Here is a 20,538-nt window from a genome sequence, read left to right on the forward strand (position 1 = left end):
TTTTAGTTAAATTACTTCCAAGGTAGGACTCTTCCAGATTTGACCTTACGATGCTAGTGCAAGGATGTTTGACCTACATATACTATACAGTGATCACATGCCCTGCCTAGCTCAAGTGTAGCACAGTCACTCATGAAAACCAGATGTCTCATTCAAGAAGCCAACTAAAAGACCATCCCATATTATAAGACAACAAACTAAACCCTCAACCTCTACAATGGCCACATGGCCTACTCTTTCCTTAAGGTCCTCATCTACTTCCAGATATACACACTGTAGTTTGTTAGGGTCCTTCTTACGTTGGGCATGTGATCTATCCTATCTTTACATAAAAAGAGCCATGCATCTATGATCTTTGTATAAGCCTTTGAGTCCCTCCTAAAAATCTGATGGATTCACGATTTAACTTTATAGTGGGATGAAGAGAGGAAAAGGGGATGGGAACTTGTGAGTACCCAATGGCCCTTAGTTTCTATTAATTCATATCAATGGCTCCAAGGATCATCCCTTGGCATGCTTCAATATTTAGTCTATGCAATGAAACCTTGACTTGTCCTATGACAGACCTTTGACACGTGTATCTTAGATATCCATGTCTCTAGATGAAACCATCTTCTGTGATCCAGAGAAAGTGTCAGGTGAGTAGAACAGCTTGACCCAAGTATGTGAGTGCATAGTTGCAAAAGGTCCAAGGGATGTTCTCGTTCTCCTACCTAGACAAGCACATTGTTGGGTCATCCAAGCCAAGCATCTTGCACTTGTTTCAGCCAGGAAATTCACAAAAACAGCATATGGGAACATTGCAATTTGCTAGAAACAGTCCCAGATCAATTATGAATTGATCCAGGGTCCTATTTCTGTGATCTAGTCACATCTAAGCACCATCTAGCTTCTTTTGGTTGACCTTTTTCATTTCGGGCCACAGATATCTACTCCTATTTCAAAACTCCTTCCAATCACTTTGGGTTGATAATCTTGGGTTTTGACACCATCTGGGTTCTCGTTGCTTAACTATTTTATTGCTGAGCTGAGTTGAGCCAGTGGATTAGGATTTGTTGAAGGGATTTCCAATGTATTCACTTGTGGGAATTGAATTCTAACTCTTCAAACGTGGGCAATGATTGTTATAGTGCTTTTTGTTGAGGATTCATCTCAACATCATGTTCAATATTGTGCATAGCACTAACACAAAAGAGTGCTAAAAAGGAAAGGGTTGGAAACCCTAACCCTAACCCTAAAGGGGTTTGTATATATTCATTATTCTCAACTAAATCTAGTGTACAGTTAGTCATTTGTGGTGTACTCTCTAGCTGTGCCCTCTCTCATCATTTCCACTCTTCTCCTCTCCCCTCTCCATATTTGTTCGTGGTATCAGAGCTCCCTTGCCTTTCATTGAGGCATCGCGATCCGTGTGGGAGAGTGAGAGATTGTGAGATTGAGTGTTCTCTTCCGTGAGAGACTTCTGTTCATTTCTTTGAGAAATTCCGTTCTTGAGCATTGAGAGGAATTTGTGTTTATTGAGAGAGATATCATTCCATCCATTCTCATTCTGTTGAGAGATTGTGTGAAAGAGAGAGATCTTTCATTCATGATGTTTGAGAGAGGGAGAGATCTCTATTAGAAATTGAAACAGAGAGATGCTTTGAGCAAACCTCGACTATAAATTCTCCATCTTGTGAGACTTTGTGTGAGAGAAAGAGCTTTGGAGCACGCTACAACAACCTCAACTCCTCGCAGTTAGGTCCTACTTCAACACAAAGGCGACCCAAGACAAAGCATCTACTCAACCAAGCTAGCCAACCACTATTTCAGCCTATACAACAACGGGCAAGCAACAGCAACCACGAGCTGCATAATGGCTCCAGCCCTGCAACGCAGCAAGTAACAAGCCTAGCGGCTCCCAGCGACTTCTACGACCTACCTAGTCTTCATGCAAAGCTACTTCAACGATACCCACTTCTTCAACACTCGTCGGTCTTCGGAATATGTATCTTGCATGTGAGGATATCTAAAATAGTATACCTTGACATTTATTTGTAGACACATACAATGATATGGTGGTGTAGGATAGACTAGGACTTAGTTTATTTTGGTGTGTAGTACTTGGATACTATATACACCAAGTACTTGTACTTCATTATCATTGAGCATTCTATTGGAGTTCGTGTGTGACCACTTTTTGCTCACTTGAGTTCACAACCTTTCTCCATTTGTTCCTTCATGTGGTATCAGAGCCACACTCACTAGCACCCGGTTCCTGTCTTGCTTCTCGTCACCAAGCAAGTTCTCCGGCGTCAGTGTGTTGCCTCTACTTCCATCCTGCTTCCTGCTCCAATCTGGGGTTGACGCTCAACTCCAGCCCGCATTGCTCGTCAAGCACTCTGAACTAGCAGCTCGTTTCGGCCCTGTGGCATCCCACCCGTCCGTACAATTTTGTACTAAAATTCATATTGCTGCTCGTTGTGCCCGTATAGCCTGCATATTTTGGCCGTACAACCCGTTGTACATCTGTCGTACACTCTGCGCATTTTGCGCCGTACAAATCAGTACATAAATTTGTACAGCTTACCGTCTGAAATTTTCGTACCTACTCATCCATATTGTTGCAGCCCGGTGACCCGTGCACTTTGCTCCGGCTTGTGCATTCTGTTCCACTCTGTTTGTGTGTTGTTCCAGCCCGTGCACTTTTATGGCGTACAGGTTTCTTTGGCGTATAGCTTTTCTTTGGCGTATAGGATACAACTTTTCTTTGACGTACAGTTTTTTCTTTGGCGTACAGCTTTTCTGGCTTCTGGTGTAAAGGTGCATTTGGGAATTTTTTGGTGAGCCCACAGGCACACATTTGCACTTGAGGTGCATTCAGTTGGTTGATTGCAGAGCAGTCTGTTCCACTTTGCAGTGTTTAATCCATACGTGCAGTGATTGCACAGAGCAGTCAGAGGCACTTCCGTTCAATTGCATTCTTCTTTGCAGGTACATTTGCAGTCAGTGTTGTTTTTACAGACAAGATGTCTCAGAATGAGAGATTTGGTATTATGATGATCGAGGGTGATAAGTTGGAAGGATCCAACTATGCCTTGTGGTCATTCATGCTCAAGAACATTTTGGTTGGCAAGAACTTATGAGATATTGTGAATGGTGATGAGACTAGGCCTGTTGCATCCAGCACATCCTCTACCACCACTTCTACTGCTCCTGCCACAGGTTCTACTACTTCTGTCACTACTTCTACTACCCCTCTATCTCCAGCAATTTTGGAGAAGCTGGAGAAGTTTGATCGTAGAAATGCCCAAGCTTTGTTCTTGATTGCCTCATCAGTAAAGAGGCACATTATGACAACCATTAAATCATGCAAAGATCCAAAGGATGCGTGAGAAAGTTGGCAAACATGTATCATGTCAAGAATGAGGCAAGGGTCATAGCATTGACCAATAAGCTCAAGGAGCAGAAGATGCAAGAAGGTCAGACAATCATAGAGCACATTACAAAGATCATTGATCTTAGAGATCAGCTAGCAAGTGTTGATGAGAAAATAGATGACAAGAAATTAGTCTCTCTCTCTCAACAGCTTGGCTCCCTCTTATGGCACATTTGTTACCTCTTTGGATATTATGCTCAGGGCTTACCTCTTTGGATATTATGCTCAGGGCAGCCCCTCTCTCGTTCGATGAGCTAGTTGGGTGGTTGTTACAAGAAGAAGAGAGGACCTCCAATTTTGCCTATTCTTTCCATCAAGGTGAGCAAGCACTTGCCACCCAAGGAAAGGACAAATTTCAGCAAAAGGGAGGTCATTTTCAGGATAAGAACAGCCATACATATCAGCCCAAGAATGGGGGGAATGCAAGTACAAATCAGGGTCCTAAGGTGAACAAGGGCAGACGCAATTATTGTAAACAGCCAGGTCATTTTATTGCATAGTGTCAGAAAAGGATTGCTAATGAGTAGAAAAGGCACAAGCAGTAATTTTGTTGCACCAGCTGAAAATGCAAATGCTCCACCACATGAACACTTTGCACAAGAGGACAAAGATTTTGTATTTGCTGCAATTCAAGACAGCTTTGATGCCAGGGGGGATCCTAGTGCACATGCTCAGTTTCTTTTGCTGCCATTGATAAATGGTATTTGGATAGTGGTGCTACTAAGCACATGACTCCTAGAAAGGAGTGGTTTGAGGAAATCTCACCTATTCATGGCAAGCAGGTTACATGTGCAATGATGCATCACAGGACATCACAGGAGTGGGAGATATTTCCATCCTTTTGGATTCAGGCAATAAAAAATGCATCCGTAATGTTTGGTATGTCCCAGATTTGAGAAAGAATTTAATTTCAGTTTCTTCTATTGCCCATGATCAACACATGCTTGTTGAGTTTCAAGATGATCAATGCAGGATCAAGGATCCCAAGAAAGGGTATGAAATTGTGGCAACAAGTACTTATGGTAAAGGGCTATACGAGCTTGATGCTCAGCCCTATGTTCAGCAAGCTTTGGCTGTCTCACTTTCTTCTCCCAGTGATTTATGGCATGCCAAGTTTGGCCATGTTCATCATAGGGCATTAACCTACTTGTACAACAATGAAATGGTTCATGGAATGCCAAAATTACAGCAGCCAGATCATGAAGTGTGTGAAGGGTGTGCTCTTGGGAAAAAGCCACTAGAGTTTTGCAGATTATACGTAGTGATGTATGTTGTCCCATGAATGTGACAATGCATAGAGGGGCAAGGTATTTTGTTACCTTCATTGATGACTATTCTAGATTCACATGGCCTTTCCTCATGAAGACTAAATCTGAAGTGTTTTATTGGTTCAAGAGTTGAAAGCCTTGGCTGAGAACCAAACCAATTTCAGGATACAAACATTTTGTTCATCCGGATGCTCCCTGATGGTGCCTCTATCCTGGGAGGGCCAGCCCCTTCAAGAGGTGCAGTGGGACCCAGAAGAGTAGTTATGGCGGCTCAACTAAGCCACACAAAGAGTGGACAAAGGTGGCTTCTTTTCTTAAAGACACAAATAAGGTGACATATCCAGATGGAGCTATCAGAGTGGACCCCTTCACAAGAGAGAAATTGGGCTGAGCAACGGCTTCTTCTCTTACAGACACAGATAAGGTGACAGATCCAGATGGAGATATCAGAGTGTTGAGATATCAGAGTGTTCACAAGAGAGAAATTGGGCTGAGCAACAGGTCCCCAAAAGGTCAGATCCAAATTCTCAATGGGTTCATGGTCTAGCCTACGGCCACGGAAGTTCTCTTCTTTCTTTTGGCTTGGTCGCCCACGGCGGTCTACCCATAGGTCCTTGGCTGGAGCAAATGTGGGTGGATGGACGTTGCCACCGCTGCAGGGATAGAGTTCTAGAGACATACCACAGTGCTTATGGAGCTGCCCTAGTGCTTGGCGGATCTAGTTGGGATCCCATGATTGTGGCTCGGATACAAAGGATCCAATGGGACTTCACTTCAGGAATGGCGGCCTAGCTGACTGAGGAAGGCCATGCCTTCCACATTAACAAGGTCTCCCCAGCCTACGGGATACATGAGCAAAGCATTCATTGGATTGAGCTACATGAGGCGACCCCACCCACTTGACAACGTCCTCTCTCTTCTCCAAAGGATGGCGTGCAGGAGACCGTGGCCAGCATCACAACGTGGAACATATGTAGGAACAAAGTGGAGACAGGATACATCAAACTACCAACCAACTGCCTGTACAAAGTGCCATCAAACTTTTCAGCAGTATCATGCTTACTCAGCTTGAGTCCCTTTTCCAATGGAGTAGCCACTGGCTTACAGTTCTTCATTTTAAATTTCTGCAACAACCCCTTCGAATACTTTGTCTGTGACATAGAAATCCCATCATGGGTCTGCCAAAACTCAATGCCAAGACAATAGTTCAATAGGCCCAAATCTGTCATGTCAAAGTTGTGACATAAAGCGGGCTGCACTGCTGTAATTTGCTGCAAATCACTGCCAATGAGTATGATGTCATCCACATATAGTACCAACATGACCAATTCTCATTTTTGCTGCAAAACATACAGATTTGGCTCTGTATGAGTGTTTACGAAGGCCTGGGACAGCAAAAACTTATGTATCTTCTGATACCATGCACGAGGTGCTTGCTTCAACCCATATAGAGCCTTCCTGAGCTTGCATACCTTGTGCTCTTGCCCCTTCACCTCAAAACCTTGGGGCTGATGTACATAGACCTCCTCTTTAAGATCTCCATTGAGAAAAGCGGTCTTGACATCCATCTAGTACACTAACACTAACCAACCATAAAACGCAGCAAGAGAGATGACAGAACAAATGGTGGTCATCTTGGCCACTGGAGCAAAAGTCTCCTCATAATCTATCCCCTCCTCTTGTGCATACCCCTTGGCAACCAAACGGGCTTTGTATTTCTCAACTGTGCCATCTGAATGATACTTAACCTTATAAATCCATTTCGTGCCAACCACATTTTTCCCAATGGGCGCATCAACCAAGTCCCATGTGGCATTCTTCTCAATGGATTTAATCTCAGCTTCCATAGCTTTCTGCCATGCCAGATTATGCTGAGCATCCTTGAAGCTCTGAGGCTCATTTTCAGCTTCCATCACTGAGGTCATTAAAGCAAAATTGACCTTTTTCTTATTTTTCTGAGTGCTGGCTCTGGTTTTCCTCAAAGTAGGCTGATCCTTAGCATCTTGAATGGTCAACCTTGCCCAACGTGGAATAGATTTCTCTGCTGTACCACTCGGAGCTGCATCAACATCTTTAGTGGCCTCACGACGTTGATAATGCCTCCAAACATGAGGCTGTCTATTCTCATTAATTGGCTACAAATCTGAAACATTTGAAGGAGAGCCATCCTCAACATGTGGCAAGCCATCTGAACTATGAGAAGTAGAAGGGGAAGCATCAGGAGACTCCATCTCATCATCCTCAAACTGGATGATGTCCAAAGAGGTGTCATCATATGGTGGCAAGTCTGCACTAGCGGGATGCATGCACTCATTCTCAGCAAAGAAAACATCTTTGCTGATTATTACCTTCCTAGTAGCCGGATTATAAAGCCTAAATCCCCTACTTTCAGTGCTATACCCCACGAAAATGCATTTGACACTCTTGTCATCAAGCTTTGTCTGATGTGCATCTGGAACCAAAGCATATGCCACTCAGCCAAAAATTCTGAAATGACTACCCTTTGGCTTAAAGTCATGCAAAGCCTCAAATAGAGTCACATTAACCAAAGCTTTGGTAGGGCATCTGTTCTGAATATAAGTGGCTATCACAACTGCTTCTTCCCAAAAAGCCTTTGAGACTCTCTTGAATTTCAGCATGCATGTCATCATTTCCATGAGAGTACAATTCTTCCTCTCACGGAGTGGATTCTGCTGTGGTGTGTAAGGGCATGTCAAGTGATGTTTAATCCCATGCTGCTTCAAAAATCCCTGGAATGCATGTGACATGTACTCTCCCCCTCTATCTGAGTTGAGTGTTCCAATTCTAGAATTGGTTTCGTTCTCAACCATAGCTTTGAACTCCTGAAACCAATAGAACACCTTAGATTTTTCCTTCATGAGAAAAAGCCATGTGAACCTGGAGATGTCATTTATAAAGGTCACAAAGTACCTTGCTCCTCTATGCGTGGGAATAGTCATGGGGCCACATACATCACTGTGCACTATCTGCAACACTCTAGTTGCCTTGACCCAATTCTTGCCTTGTTTACTGAATGGCAAGCGATGCAATTTGCCAAGTGCACACCCCTCACACACTTCATTTGCTGGTTGCTGTAATTTTAGCATTCCCTGAGTCATATTATTGTTGTACAAGTAGGACAATGCCCTGTGATGGACATGTCCAAACCTGGCATGCCATAAATCAGCTTGGGAAGTGTTTGCTACAGCCAATACCTTCTGATCATAAGGCTGAGCATCAAGCTTGCATAAGCCTCTGTCATATGTGCCTGTTGCTACAACCTCATACCCTTTCTTTGGATCCTTGATCCTGCATTGGTTATCCTAAAATTTGACCAACATATGTTGATCATGGACAATGTTAGAAACTAAAATCAGATTTTGCCTCAAATCTGGAACATACCAAACATCTCGGATATACTTAACTTTCCCATTGCTGAATGGGAATGTGCCCAACTTCGATGATGTCTTGAGAAGCATCATTGGCACATGTAACCTGTCTGCCATGAACAGGTGTGATGCTCTCAAACCACTCCTGGCAAGGAGTCATGTGCTTAGTAGCATCACTGTCGATATACCATGTATCACTTGCAACAAGGGAAGCATCCGTTGATTGATTTTCAGCATTCAAATCCCCCCTAGCATCCATCTTCTCATTAAATGCAGCAAACACAAAATCTCTATCACCTTGGGCAAAATGAGCTTCACCATGTGCACCTGAAGCACGAGTTTCAGCGGGAGCAACAAAATTACTGCTAGAGCTGTCCCTTTGTCTCTTCTTTTCATTGGCAATCCTTTTCTGACACTCTATGATGTAATGCCCTGGCTTCTTGCAATGATTGCATTTGCCCTTTTTCTGATTTTTGCTTGAACTGCTTGCATTCCCCTCCTTGGGCTGAGTTGTATGGCTGTGTTTTGGCTCAAACTTTTTCTGAAATTTGCCCTTTCCACCCATGGCAAGCGCTTGCTCACCCTGACGAGAGGCTTTGGCAAAATTTGAGCATCTCTCCTCTTCCTGCAACAAAAGCCCAACTAACTCATCGAACGAGAGTGGGGCTGCCCTGAGAACAATGGTCAATGAAGTGACAAATGTGCCATATGAGGACGCTAAGCTATTGAGAGTAATAGAGAAGAGCTTCTTGTCTCCTATTTCCTGAGCTGATCACGTAGATCAGTGATCCTGGCCATAGTTTTTTCCATACGTTAACATACGCATACGTCATACGAGTACGGAAGTATGATTGGAGTATGGTTCAGCCCCTGGGGCTGAAACATATGTGACCCTAATTTTACCCAAAAATTTTCAGAAAAATATAGATTGATCATTGATCATTGTACAAATTAAATTGACATAGAGATATTAAACTGAAACTTGAAACTTGTATTAATTTTAAAGTCATCACTCATGAGTCGTGAATCGCGATTCATCATTCAAGAAAGACTCCAGTCTCCAAAGACCGTAGTCATCTGGATTCTAGATTTTAATACATCATACATAGTGTCCACTGTCAAATGATGGAATCATAGATCATAGATCAATAATCAATACTACACCAAAACATCATGATCAAAGGAAGTACGTACTAGTAACTACACCAAAACATGAAAGGCAAAACATCATAAAGAAAAGACTGCCACTGTGCCACAGGCCGGAAATAAAGCATACATGACAATTCACAACCAATGAGGCTCAAGCCTCAAGCTGCATCTTCATCCTCATCCTCTTGATCATCCTCATCCTCATCATCATCTGCATCAATGCCCGCACCCTCCTCCTTCTCATCACTATCATCCTCATCTGCCTCGCCATGGAACTCCAAAAGACTAGAGCTGCTTGAAGCTACAGCAACATCCATCGTTCCTGTAAGTGTAACAATAGGGGCTGCAATGTCTTCTCCCTCTGTATCTGCTTGCCTCGCTAGCAGCCTATCATCATCCTTCTCCTTGTTGATCATTTCTAGGGTCACTTCTATCTTCTCAAATCCCCTTTCCTTGATTTTGGAAATGAGACGCAAATTAGTATGGATGTATACTAATTTCTCGGTATTCTTTGGAAGCAGCCTATTCCTTCTTTTAGTATGGATAAGAGAGAATGTGCTCCAATTCCTCTCACAAGGAGAAGCACATGTGCCTTGCGAGAGCACTCGAAGAGCTAACCGCTGTAAATTTGCACATTGGGTGCTTCATTTTGGCAACATGCAAGACTCATTATGAAGCTTTGTGCACCTATTTTGAAGACCCTTTGCCTGACTGATAGGGAAGGAGCTACCATGGGACTTGTATATGAACTCATCCCTATCATTCTCTTTCTTCCCCTCACCCTGTCTCTGCAACAGCCAAACATGCTTTCACTGATATGACTCGTTTTAACGGGTCTAATTATACCACATGGTCAAATCTTATGCGCCATGTGCTTGATTCTCAAGACCTATGGGAACTCGTTCAAGGTACCGAATCGCCACCTGATCCTCATGTTTATCCTCCTCAGGTAGTTCGTTTGTGGCGACATCGTAATGCCACTGCCATTGTTGAAATTATGCAAGGTCTTTTACCTGAATTTCACTCTCAATTACAGGATTTTGATCTTGCCTCTGAGCGATGGGCACATCTCACTGACCGCTATGCAGCTCGAGATCGTACTCGTCGCATCAATCTTGACCATGATCTCCAACAATTCCAGATTCTTGCTGACGATGATCTCAAGGTTAAACTAGCAGATTACCCGCGGTTAGTTGCTGAATTTGCCACAACTGGTCCTCCCAAATCCGAGGATGACCAAGTTACTTTCTTTTTAAATAAACTTCCGCCCAAGTATTTCAGTTTTATGCAACAAATCATTTCTCAACCTTCTCTTCCTACTTTTTATGAGTTTGAATGTCAACTTTTGCGTTATGCTCGTCTTTACTCTCAGGTCCACCAAAAACATAGCATTCCTGCTTCAAAGGGGGCTCTTCTCTCCGGGATTCCAAAAGATCAACCTAGCTCCGGAAAGCCCTCTCCTACTCCTAACCCCTCTAGTAGTAAACCCGCCTGGCAATCCCTTCCCAAAAAGAATAGGTTTTGTCAGCATTGCCAGAGAGTTGGGCATATTGACGATGAATGTCGCTCCAAAGCCAAAGGCCTTCTTCCTCAACCTCCTACCATGACTCCTCAACCACCCCGTTGGACTCCTCAGCTCCCTACCACGACTCCTCAACCACCCCGTTGGACTTCACAGCCCCCTACCACGACTCCTCAGCCACCTCGTTGGCGTCCTAGGGGTGGTCCTCCTCCTCCTCCTTCAAACACTAGTCTCTGGAGACCCCAGGGCCATGTCACTAATCACTTCACTCCATCTCCTCCCTTTATAACTCCTGAAGGTCTGTCTGACTGGTCCACCGGAGATTCTCTAGACTTCACTTCTCAAGCCTTGATCCATATCACCGAGCTTGACTCCTCCTCTCCCTTATCTGGGTCAGCTTTTCATACTCTTCCATGTGGCTCTAAATCTTCTTGGATTGTGGATAGTGGAGCCACTCATCATATGACCCCTCATCCTGATCTCTTCATTTCTCGCCAACCGGCAACAGGGGGAGTTCGTTGTGGCAATAACTCTGTTGCTACTATTCATGGTGTTGGTTCAATAACTTTTGATACTGACAAAGGTCCCAATCTTGCTCAATTGGATCAAGTGTTTTATGTCCCCCAATTAGGGGTCAATCTTCTTTCTGTTCATCAACTTTGCCTACTTGGTCGCACAGTGCTATTTACAAAGATGCATGTTGACATCATAGATGAGTCCTCGGGACTCCTTCTAGCTCGAGGTGATGCTCAACCTAATGGTCTGTACTTTATAAATCAATTTCTTGCGACTCCCTCCCATTGCGGTTCTGAGTTTCATCGGCTTTACGGTAATGCTACCCTAAAAGATCCAACTGACACAACGATTATGGCATCATCGTCTGGGACATTTGTCTTATGACTCTTTATATGAAATGTCTCGGGATCATCTAGTTGATGGCCTACCTAAATTATCGCGAGCTAAAGATATTTGTCATCCCTGTCAATTAGGTAAACAAAGCCGAACTCCTTTTCCTTCTCATTCCACTTCTCGAGCCAGTGAGATTTTGCGTCTAATTCACCTCGATATTAGTGGCAAACTCCTGTTTCTTCCCTCAATGGTTCACATTATTTCTTCTTAATTGTGGATGATTACTCTCGCTATCAATGGGTGTTTTTCATGAAAGAGAAATCCGACACTTTTTCTTTCTTTGCTACTTGGGCTCGCTTGGTTATGAACCAAACAGGAAAGTCTATTGGGATTGCTCGTAGTGATAATGGTGGTGAATTCATTTCCCATGAATTCACTCAATTCCTTCAAGAGCATGGTATCCAACGCCATCTTACATCTCCAAATTCGCCTTCCCAAAATGCTCGTGTCGAACGGCGACAACGTACTGTCATGAACATGGCCCGTTCCATGCTTTTTGCAGCCGAGTTGCCTGAACGTCTCTGGCCCGAAGCCGTCAATACTTCTGTCTATATCCTTAATCGTTGTCCTACTCAACCCATCCTGAACATGACGCCTTTTGAGGCCTTCTATGGCTATCGTCCTTCTATTTCTCATCTTCGTATCTTTGGCTGCCGCGCGTACACTCATACTCCCAATGATACTCGCGGTAAACTCGAACCTCGTGCTGAACTTTTTCTTCTAGTTGGCTACTCGGCAGAAGCCAAAGCTTATCGATTATTTGATCCTCGTACAAACAAAGTTCTGGTTCGCCGAGATGTGGTCTTCGATGAAAGAGCAGTGCTAAAAAATTCCTCTATTCTCTCTCCTGATGACGTCTCTACTCCAGTTCCCTCCGACAATTCTCCACCCGAAATTCCTTCCTCTCCTCCCGAAACATCTCTCTCCCCACCCATTGCTTCTCCTCACGACCCGCTGCCACGCTGGTATCGCCAAACTATGAAGGATTCCGGGATTATTCATGTCGAACTTCCTCCTTCTAGTCCTCGCCGCTCTACTCGAATAACTTCTTCTACTGCCACTGCCTCTTTTTTTACCACGGCCTATATCATACATTCTGAACTTGCCACTTGGCAGGAAGCAGTTAAAAATCCTGCGTGGCATCATGCTATGGAACAGGAGCTTGAAAGTATTGATCGCAATCAGACCTAGATCTTGGTCAATCGACCCACTCACAAAAAGGTCATCGAAACCAAGTGGATCTTCCGAACAAAACTCAAAGCAGATGGCACCCTGGAAAAATACAAAGCCCGCTTAGTAGTGCAAGGATTCTGCCAAAAACATGGTATCAATTATGAGGAAACCTTTGCCCCTACTGCTCAATTAACTTCCTTTCGTCTTCTTCTCGCCCTAGCTGCTCATCACCACTGGACTATCTATCAAATGGATGTCAAGAGTGCCTTTCTCAATGGCTACCTTGATGAAGAAGTCTATGTGACTCCCCCACCAGGTTTTTCTCCTCCTGGCCATGAAAATAAGGTCTTCCGTCTCCGCAAAGCTCTTTATGGGCTTAAACAAGCACCTCGATCATGGTTCCACCGGATAGACACCTTCCTCAAAACTAATGGTTTTCATTCTACTCCCTTTGATCCAAATTTATATATCCATCATTCGTCAAAGGGGGTCTGCTTTATTTTACTCTATGTCGATGATCTTTTGCTTTTAGGCTCCACTCCCACTACACTTCAATACATTAAAACTCAACTCAGCATCACTTTTGAAATGACCGATCTCGGTCGGCTCTCCTATTTCTTAGGCATGGAAGTTATACAACATTCTGGTGGTATTTTTGTTTCTCAACAGAAATATGCTCTTCAACCGATCAAATCATTCCTCATGAGCCTAAGCTGGCTGCCACTCCCTTAGATCCCACCGTAAAGCTCTCAAAAGACTTGGAGTCTCCTCCCTTTGATGAACATCTCTATCGCCAGGTTGTTGGCAAACTCCTCTGGCTCCTTCACACTCGTCCTGATCTTGCTTACTCCGTCTCTATTCTCAGTCAGTATTTTAATGAACCCAAGCTCACTCATTGGCATGCATGTATTCGTATCTTGTGGTTCATTCGTGGTACTTACTCTTATGGTTTACATTTCAGAACAGGACTAACCCTACAGGGATACACTGATTCCGACTGGGCTGGTGACCCGGACAATCGTCGTTCTCATGGCGGCTATATTTTCTCGTTTGGCTCGGCACTTGTTTCTTGGTCTAGCCGTAAACAAGAGACTGTTGCTGGTTCTTCTACTGAGGCTGAATACCGGGCCTTGTATGATTGTACCACAGAGGCCATATATCTCCGACAGTTTTTAGCAGAGCTACACTTTCCTTGTACTGAACCCACGATCCTCTACGTCGACAACAAAAGTGCCATTGCTCTTGCAGGCAATCCCATTTTTTCCAACCGCACCAAACATGTCGGTGTTCACTTTCATTTTACTCGCGAGCAAGTGGAATTAGATACTAATCGGTTGATCTATGTTCCAGCTGCCGATAATCATGCTGATATTCTTACCAAGCCGGTTAATCGCCCTACTCTTGAGCATCTCTGCCCACGGTTGGGGATTGGTTTACCTCCTCCTCCTTTTTAGCAGTTTTTTTTCTCTTTGTGTACTTAAGGAAGTGAACAAATCCCCTGCGAGGGCACTCCTTCAAGTCTTTCTTTTTTGTACCATCATCTGGGCATTTAGTGAAGATGAAAACCTACTTTGTAGGCATCTCCATCTAAATGAAAACCCTTTATTTTTATTTTTATTTTTTTATTTTTTATTTTTTAAAAAGGCTGATGAAGATGATAGATCACTCATGGAACACCTCTTTGCTTCTCCTGTCTACATTGGACATTGAGAGGGGGTGTTAAGCCAGGCAATCTCCAATTCTCCAAGACAAGATAAACAGGTACAAACACCACTGGTGCCTCTCCAAATCCTGTCAAAGAAACCCTGAATCGGAGGCAAAATCCACAACCAAAGAACTGTCAAAAGCCCCGGTTCAGAGGTTAAACAAAATAAAAAATTATTAAAAAAAGTTTTTTCTGGCCTGACCAGATCTGGCCGACCAGATTGACCTGGTCGGTCAAATCTGACCAGGTCGGTCAACCTGTTGGTTGACCGACTTAAAGCCCCTTCCTATTTAAAGGGGGGGGGGCTAGGTATTCAATTATCTTCTCTCTTCCAGCTCCAGAGGTTCCTGCACACCCTGAGCCACTTCTGCCTCCTGGCTGCCTCCTCTGCTGCCTCAACTTCTGCCTCCTGGCTGCCTCCTCTGCTGCCCTCCTTTCTGCTCCAGATTTGCCCTCTTTTCTGCCCCAGATCTGCCCCTCCTTTCTGCTCCAGATCTGTCCTCCTTTCTGCTCCAGATCTGCCCTCTTTTCCGCTCCAGATAAGCCTTCCTTTCTGCTCCAAGATCTGCCCTCAACTTCTGCTCCAGATCTACCTCCAACTTCCGCTCCAGATTATGTTCTTTCTATTCCAAATCTGCAGCAACCCCTGCATCAGTTTGCTGTCTCAGATTTGGTTCAGTTCCAACTTGTGGAGCTAGTGCAGAAGTCCACTACAGTTGTCAGGACTGACGTTTGTTTCCTCCAGAGCTTCTCTCATATCTTCACTTGTACTGAGTTCCGTTTGTGATATATATATCTTCTTCAGCCATTAATTGTCTTCAGTATTGTTTTATTTGTCCCCAAGTATTTTCTTTATATCCTATCCCTCTACTGCACCCAGTGGGAACTGGTGGAGTGATAGGAAAACTCTGCCATGCATATCTTCGTATCCTGTAGGTCCAACCATGCACACCCATATTTGTTTGCCAACCACTGCGACCCCGGATCCTACTCTCTGAAACACTCAATGGAAGCAGGTCCCACCTCAAGGCCCTCTTCCGTGCATGTAAGAGCCATCACCGCCGCAATGCCTGTGATTGCAGCTCCTTGCTGCTCTCCTAAATCGCCCATCCTCCCTCTGGGCTGTCGTCCGGCTCCCTCCAAATGTCTTCACCACCTCCTGCACTTCTTGCTCCTATAATAATGAGTTAGGGATGTGAATCCCCTTCTGGGGAAAGCCCATGCCGGGGCTGCAGTATCATCGAGGAGTGGTCTGAGATCGTGGTACCTACCAAAATACCTATGGCTCCGCCCCTATCTAGAGCCCACTATCCCACATAGAAGCAACCTAGTCTCTCTAGGAGTCCATCGATGCCTACGCTGCCCAAAGGAAAAGCTGAGGCTATCTGGAAGCCTAGAGAACTCCGCCTTTCTCCAAGGATCTTGCAAACTGTGAAGATGAACTGCTCCCAAGTGCTCCTCTCAGCCCACCGGCATCTCTGCGAAGGACGCACCCCCATATTTGTCCTCCCCATGCTCTGGATTGTTGAAATCTTCTCCAACAATCCAAGAGTCATCTGGGAGCCTCTCCGTCAACTATCCCCAGAAGGCGGGACACTATTGTCTGCACGCCAGGAAATGCCTATCCTGGAGTCCCCAACCGTAATCCCTATCCAAACTACCTTGCCTGTGATCAGCTCTCCCTTGGTGAATACATCCGTAGAAACTCCTAAGAAACTGAGATGGAGACTCCCCCACTCTTGCCTACTACTAGAAACCACACCTCTAGGCCTCTCCATGGCAAAACATGGTGACGCCGGCTAATATCTGCTGCTGAAAACAAATGCTCCTAAATCGCAAGGAAATCCACCGACCTCCCAACCACTGCCCTCTGAAGCTCGACGAAGGATCAAGTACTATGGCTATTGGCATGCACGCTCATGGAGACCATGCACGTTCCAACTCACGAGTGTCCAACTCATGAAGAAGAATCTTGAGGAAACAAAGCTCTCTTGTGAGAAGGAGCCTGCGCTGCTATATCTGACCGCTAAGATTTCGAGAGGGGTTTGGACAGAGAGTTCTCTGCATCCGTGCGTCTTCATACCAATGGCATAACAAGTTCCACACCAATCATGAGGGCCCACTACATCACGAAAGACACCTCACTTCTCAACTTGACTGCACATTGACCAATGCATGACTTGTGAGTAGTGTATCTCCGATCCCAAACGATTGACGCCCATGGCATAACCTATGTCGAGTCTCTCAGAGGAGAAGCCCAGCTGAAAAGTAGCCGAGTTGACATGATTGACCACATATCTACGCCCTATGGAGCCATCCACTCCTCCATCATGCTGTATATATGGTCCTTCATCATTCGATCACACAGAGAAGGAAAAAGGGCACGTACGAGGACCGACAACAGCGATCAAGCCCCCTTTGCGGGGCTGCAGGATCATAACCATCAACTCCAAGGCGAGGGGGTATGCATCGAGTATCTCCAAGTAGTTACAAGGCCCAATTCTCTAGAATTCCCTAGGCAGAGGTTGCCCATGGCGAGGCTGCAGACCTGAAATCTCAAAAGAGGAGTCTCCCAAAGAAGTTTTCTGCGAAGAAGCCGTATCCTAAAGACGGGAAGAAGATTGGGGCTCGGACGAGGACATCGCGGTCGCTTCCTGAGGGGAAGATCAGGGCTCTATTGTGCTCTTGCCCAGAGGCTTAGGGTCAGGGGCGGGGGGCGAGAGAAGGAAGAAGCAATTGCCCCCTCCTCTGAGGGAGGAGAATCAGGGAGGGAAAGAGGGCTAAAAACAGGAGGGCGGGTGGTGAGGGTGACAATGGCTGGGGGGCGGAAGGGGGAGAAGGAGAAGGGCGGGGAGGGGGGAAAGCAAGAGCGAGAACTGTTGAGGTTGCCCGAGGGGTGGGCGGAGAAGACGCTGAATTAGAGGGCACTGATGCTGCCAAAAACCTCTGATCCTGGTGCTAGGTCTGCTTCCGAGCTGCCCTACTGACGACGGGGGGGATGCCTAAACAAAATCGAAAATCACAATCTCCTGTGATCAGGGGCGGTCTGTTGAAGTCTCCTCTATCTACTTCCCTCGAGGCTGAGGGGGAGCCTGCATCCTCTGAGACTAAGTGGCCTCTCACTCTATCCTCCTCTGCTCACGTTGTCTAGCACGCTGCCTTTTTTGCTTGAAGGCGTTCTGTTGGGATTCTTACGCTATACTCTAGTCCAAGCCCCTCCAGAAGGATCAACCCAAGGTGTCTGGGACTCCATCCGTTGACTTGTCCCATGCTGCACACCCTCTGGTCGAGGAGTCTGTTGCTCAACGGGCAGCTGAGGGGGATCCCTGCTCTGGCCCCTCTTGCAATCCCTGGTCAAGTGTCCATCTACCAACACTGTAAGCACTGTCCTAAATCTCAAACACACTGTTGGAACTCTCCACCATCCAATATCTCTAAAAGGATCTCCTCCGTAAGAGTCTTCGGCTCTCCATAATCAATCTGAGCTTGGGGACTCCATCTGCAACCACTGACGCAACCATCTGTAGTGGTGCTCTAGCATTGTGCTAAAGGCTCCACCAATATAGTGGAGAATGGACTTGTACTGCTTGGGGAACCCCGAGAGCCTGAGCGTCACTGGAAAGCAAGGTATATGATGGGTTGACTCCATATCATTAACCGTGAAACCATGGTATCAAGGGTTAAGGTAAACAAGGTGTGGGCCCAAAAGAAGCAAGCTCCGCACCACCCTACCAATGCCAGGTCCTGAAGTGACTATACGGCTTTCTTCGCTTGGTGTTTATCTTCTGGAAAAAGAAGAACCTTGATAGCTTGGGGAGTCAAGGGTGCTGCCATGTGAGCCAGTTTGAACGGTCGCCACCAGGATTCGTTCTTCAGAAGAGAGACACAACCATTGTGCTGTGAAAGTGGAAGAAGGAAAACCCAGCAAAGGAGCAAAGGAGCAAAGTCCTTTGAGAGCCTCTACCAAAAAACAAAACAAAAGACAGCCGACCCCAAGGAAGAGGCGGTTTGTGGGCTGCTAGTTGATGATTGAGTAAACCACCAAAAAACAGTCCCAAAAAACAGCGGGAACTGTCGAGGTCACCTGAGGCGCTCCACGAACGGAAGCATGGACACCTCGAACGGAAGGGGCAGGTCAAGGTTCGAAGGCAAGAGCCTCCACTCCTCAAGGCAGACATAGAGGAGGGGCTGCTTGCTGGAAGAAGAACCAACCAGCGGGCTGCCTGCTCCACCTTGTGTCCTCAAAAGGGAGGGCCAAGGGCAGCAAAGGCCGCTGCCTGCCTCACCACACCCGGGGGGGAAGCCCCAAGTGCCAAGCGGCTGCTTTGGAGCAACCACACCCTGCTGTTTCAGCCCACAAGCCAGGCGGGGGGGTGGGAGTCCACACACCCGCAAGGGCGGGCCGCCGATGGGGTCAACGGACCCCTACGGATCTGCGCGCAGCAGCAAGCCCCCCGTGCGACCTCAGAAGGGGCCGGGGGGTCGATGGCAGAGCATGAGAGGGCGCGGGGAGACAGAGGTGGGTGGGTGGGTGGGTTCGGGGGAAGCTTTTGGCAATGGCGATGGCAGGGAGGAGGCCGCATAGCGGGAGCAGGGAGAAGCCTTTGATATACCTTCTTTAGAAGAGGTATCACACACAGCAGCACATCTCTACATATGTAGTGTAACCAAGAGAAAACGGTGTGATACATCAGAAGATGGGTGGAATGAGCCAATGATCTAGAGTAGAAACAGTATATATGTATTGCTCCAAATATGGACAAAACCTCTTACAAAGGTGTGCACAGTGTGCCACCATTTAGCAGTTAAGATACTACCTACATGGGGACCCCTGGCGCCACAAAACTGTTCTCCTACCTCCTCCTGGTACCTTCGAAATTCTATCAGCCAGCATGCTCTCCAAAAGCTTTAGTGGGTTGGGTAGATGCTCTCCTTACAGATCTCCTTGCTGCTCCAGTGGACAGCCAAAGGTGAGGTACTATGTGGGCCCTGATCCTTGACCTCCTTGCTGCTTCTGTCTGCAGCCAATGGTGAGGCACAAGGCTCACTGTTTCCAGGCCTCCTTGCTGTTGGAACTGCAGCCGACATGTAAACTGTAGCCTAGAACTGAGGCACCAAAAAGACATAGAACTTCCCCCATGCAGGGGCCTTTTTATGGGGCTGGAATGCCTCGGCAGCAGAGTGACCAGATTTGCAGACTGGCGTGACCAGCAGGTCCCACCTGCTTGCCAACCTGAGATGTCATAAGTTGACAGATTTGATGCCTTCCTTCTGCCCCGACCAGATTCTATAAACTGCCGCCTGGTAGTTGTTACTGCTGCCACCTCCAGGGCCTATATGATGGCACAGTCCATGTGCACTGGGCCATCTGCCAACCTGCTCTTCTCCAATCATCTGCAGCCGCCTATGAATGGCATGTACCTACTGTCCTTGCTACTGCCCTATAGCAGTCCTTCCACGCAGATACTCTCTTATTCACATGGCAGCCTATATGCTACCCATGTGGCATCACTGCCCCATTGCATCCTTCCTCTCTGTCCATGCGGCATCTCTCTTCCCCTGACGTGCTGCTGGTATACCTCCGCCATGTCCTCATTTGAGGGCTCACAGGTGGGGAGGTGACCTATGTAATCCCAACTTTGGATCTCATATCTTGCAGTTGCAAGTATGGGCTTCCCCCTCTTGAAGAAGTCAGTGATCCTTTGTTATCTAGGGCCTTGATCTGCTCTTGATCGCTCGAGTATCCACCTATGTCAAGAGAGCTCAAACACACTTCTTTCAACCACGCATAGTGGAACGAGGGATGTCTCTCATATGGGGAATGGGCTGCTTGGGTACATCATATAGAGTGTCAACATAAGCCTTCCATACAATGAGTCCTAGATGGGGCAGAATGACCTTTCCAGGAATTTCATTCAAAACTACTGCTACATAAGATGTTCAAGAGCTCTTGCTCATATCACAAGGAACTATCATTTCTTTGTTGGAAATCTGCCCAGATGTTG

The 20,538-nt window shown here is 46.1% G+C and overlaps 1 protein-coding gene across 1 annotated transcript in view; it reads right to left on the reverse strand.

Moving 5' to 3' along the window:
* LOC147902848 (uncharacterized) overlaps positions 1-20,538 on the reverse strand; it is a 52,517-nt gene that overhangs the window by 25,526 nt on the left and 6,453 nt on the right. The window lies entirely within an intron of this gene.

Source organism: Dipteris shenzhenensis, chromosome 4 (genome assembly GCF_047967505.1).
Source record: "Dipteris shenzhenensis isolate YYH24624 ecotype China chromosome 4, Dip_SZ_1.0, whole genome shotgun sequence".
In the NCBI taxonomy this organism is placed as follows: domain Eukaryota; kingdom Viridiplantae; phylum Streptophyta; class Polypodiopsida; order Gleicheniales; family Dipteridaceae; genus Dipteris; species Dipteris shenzhenensis.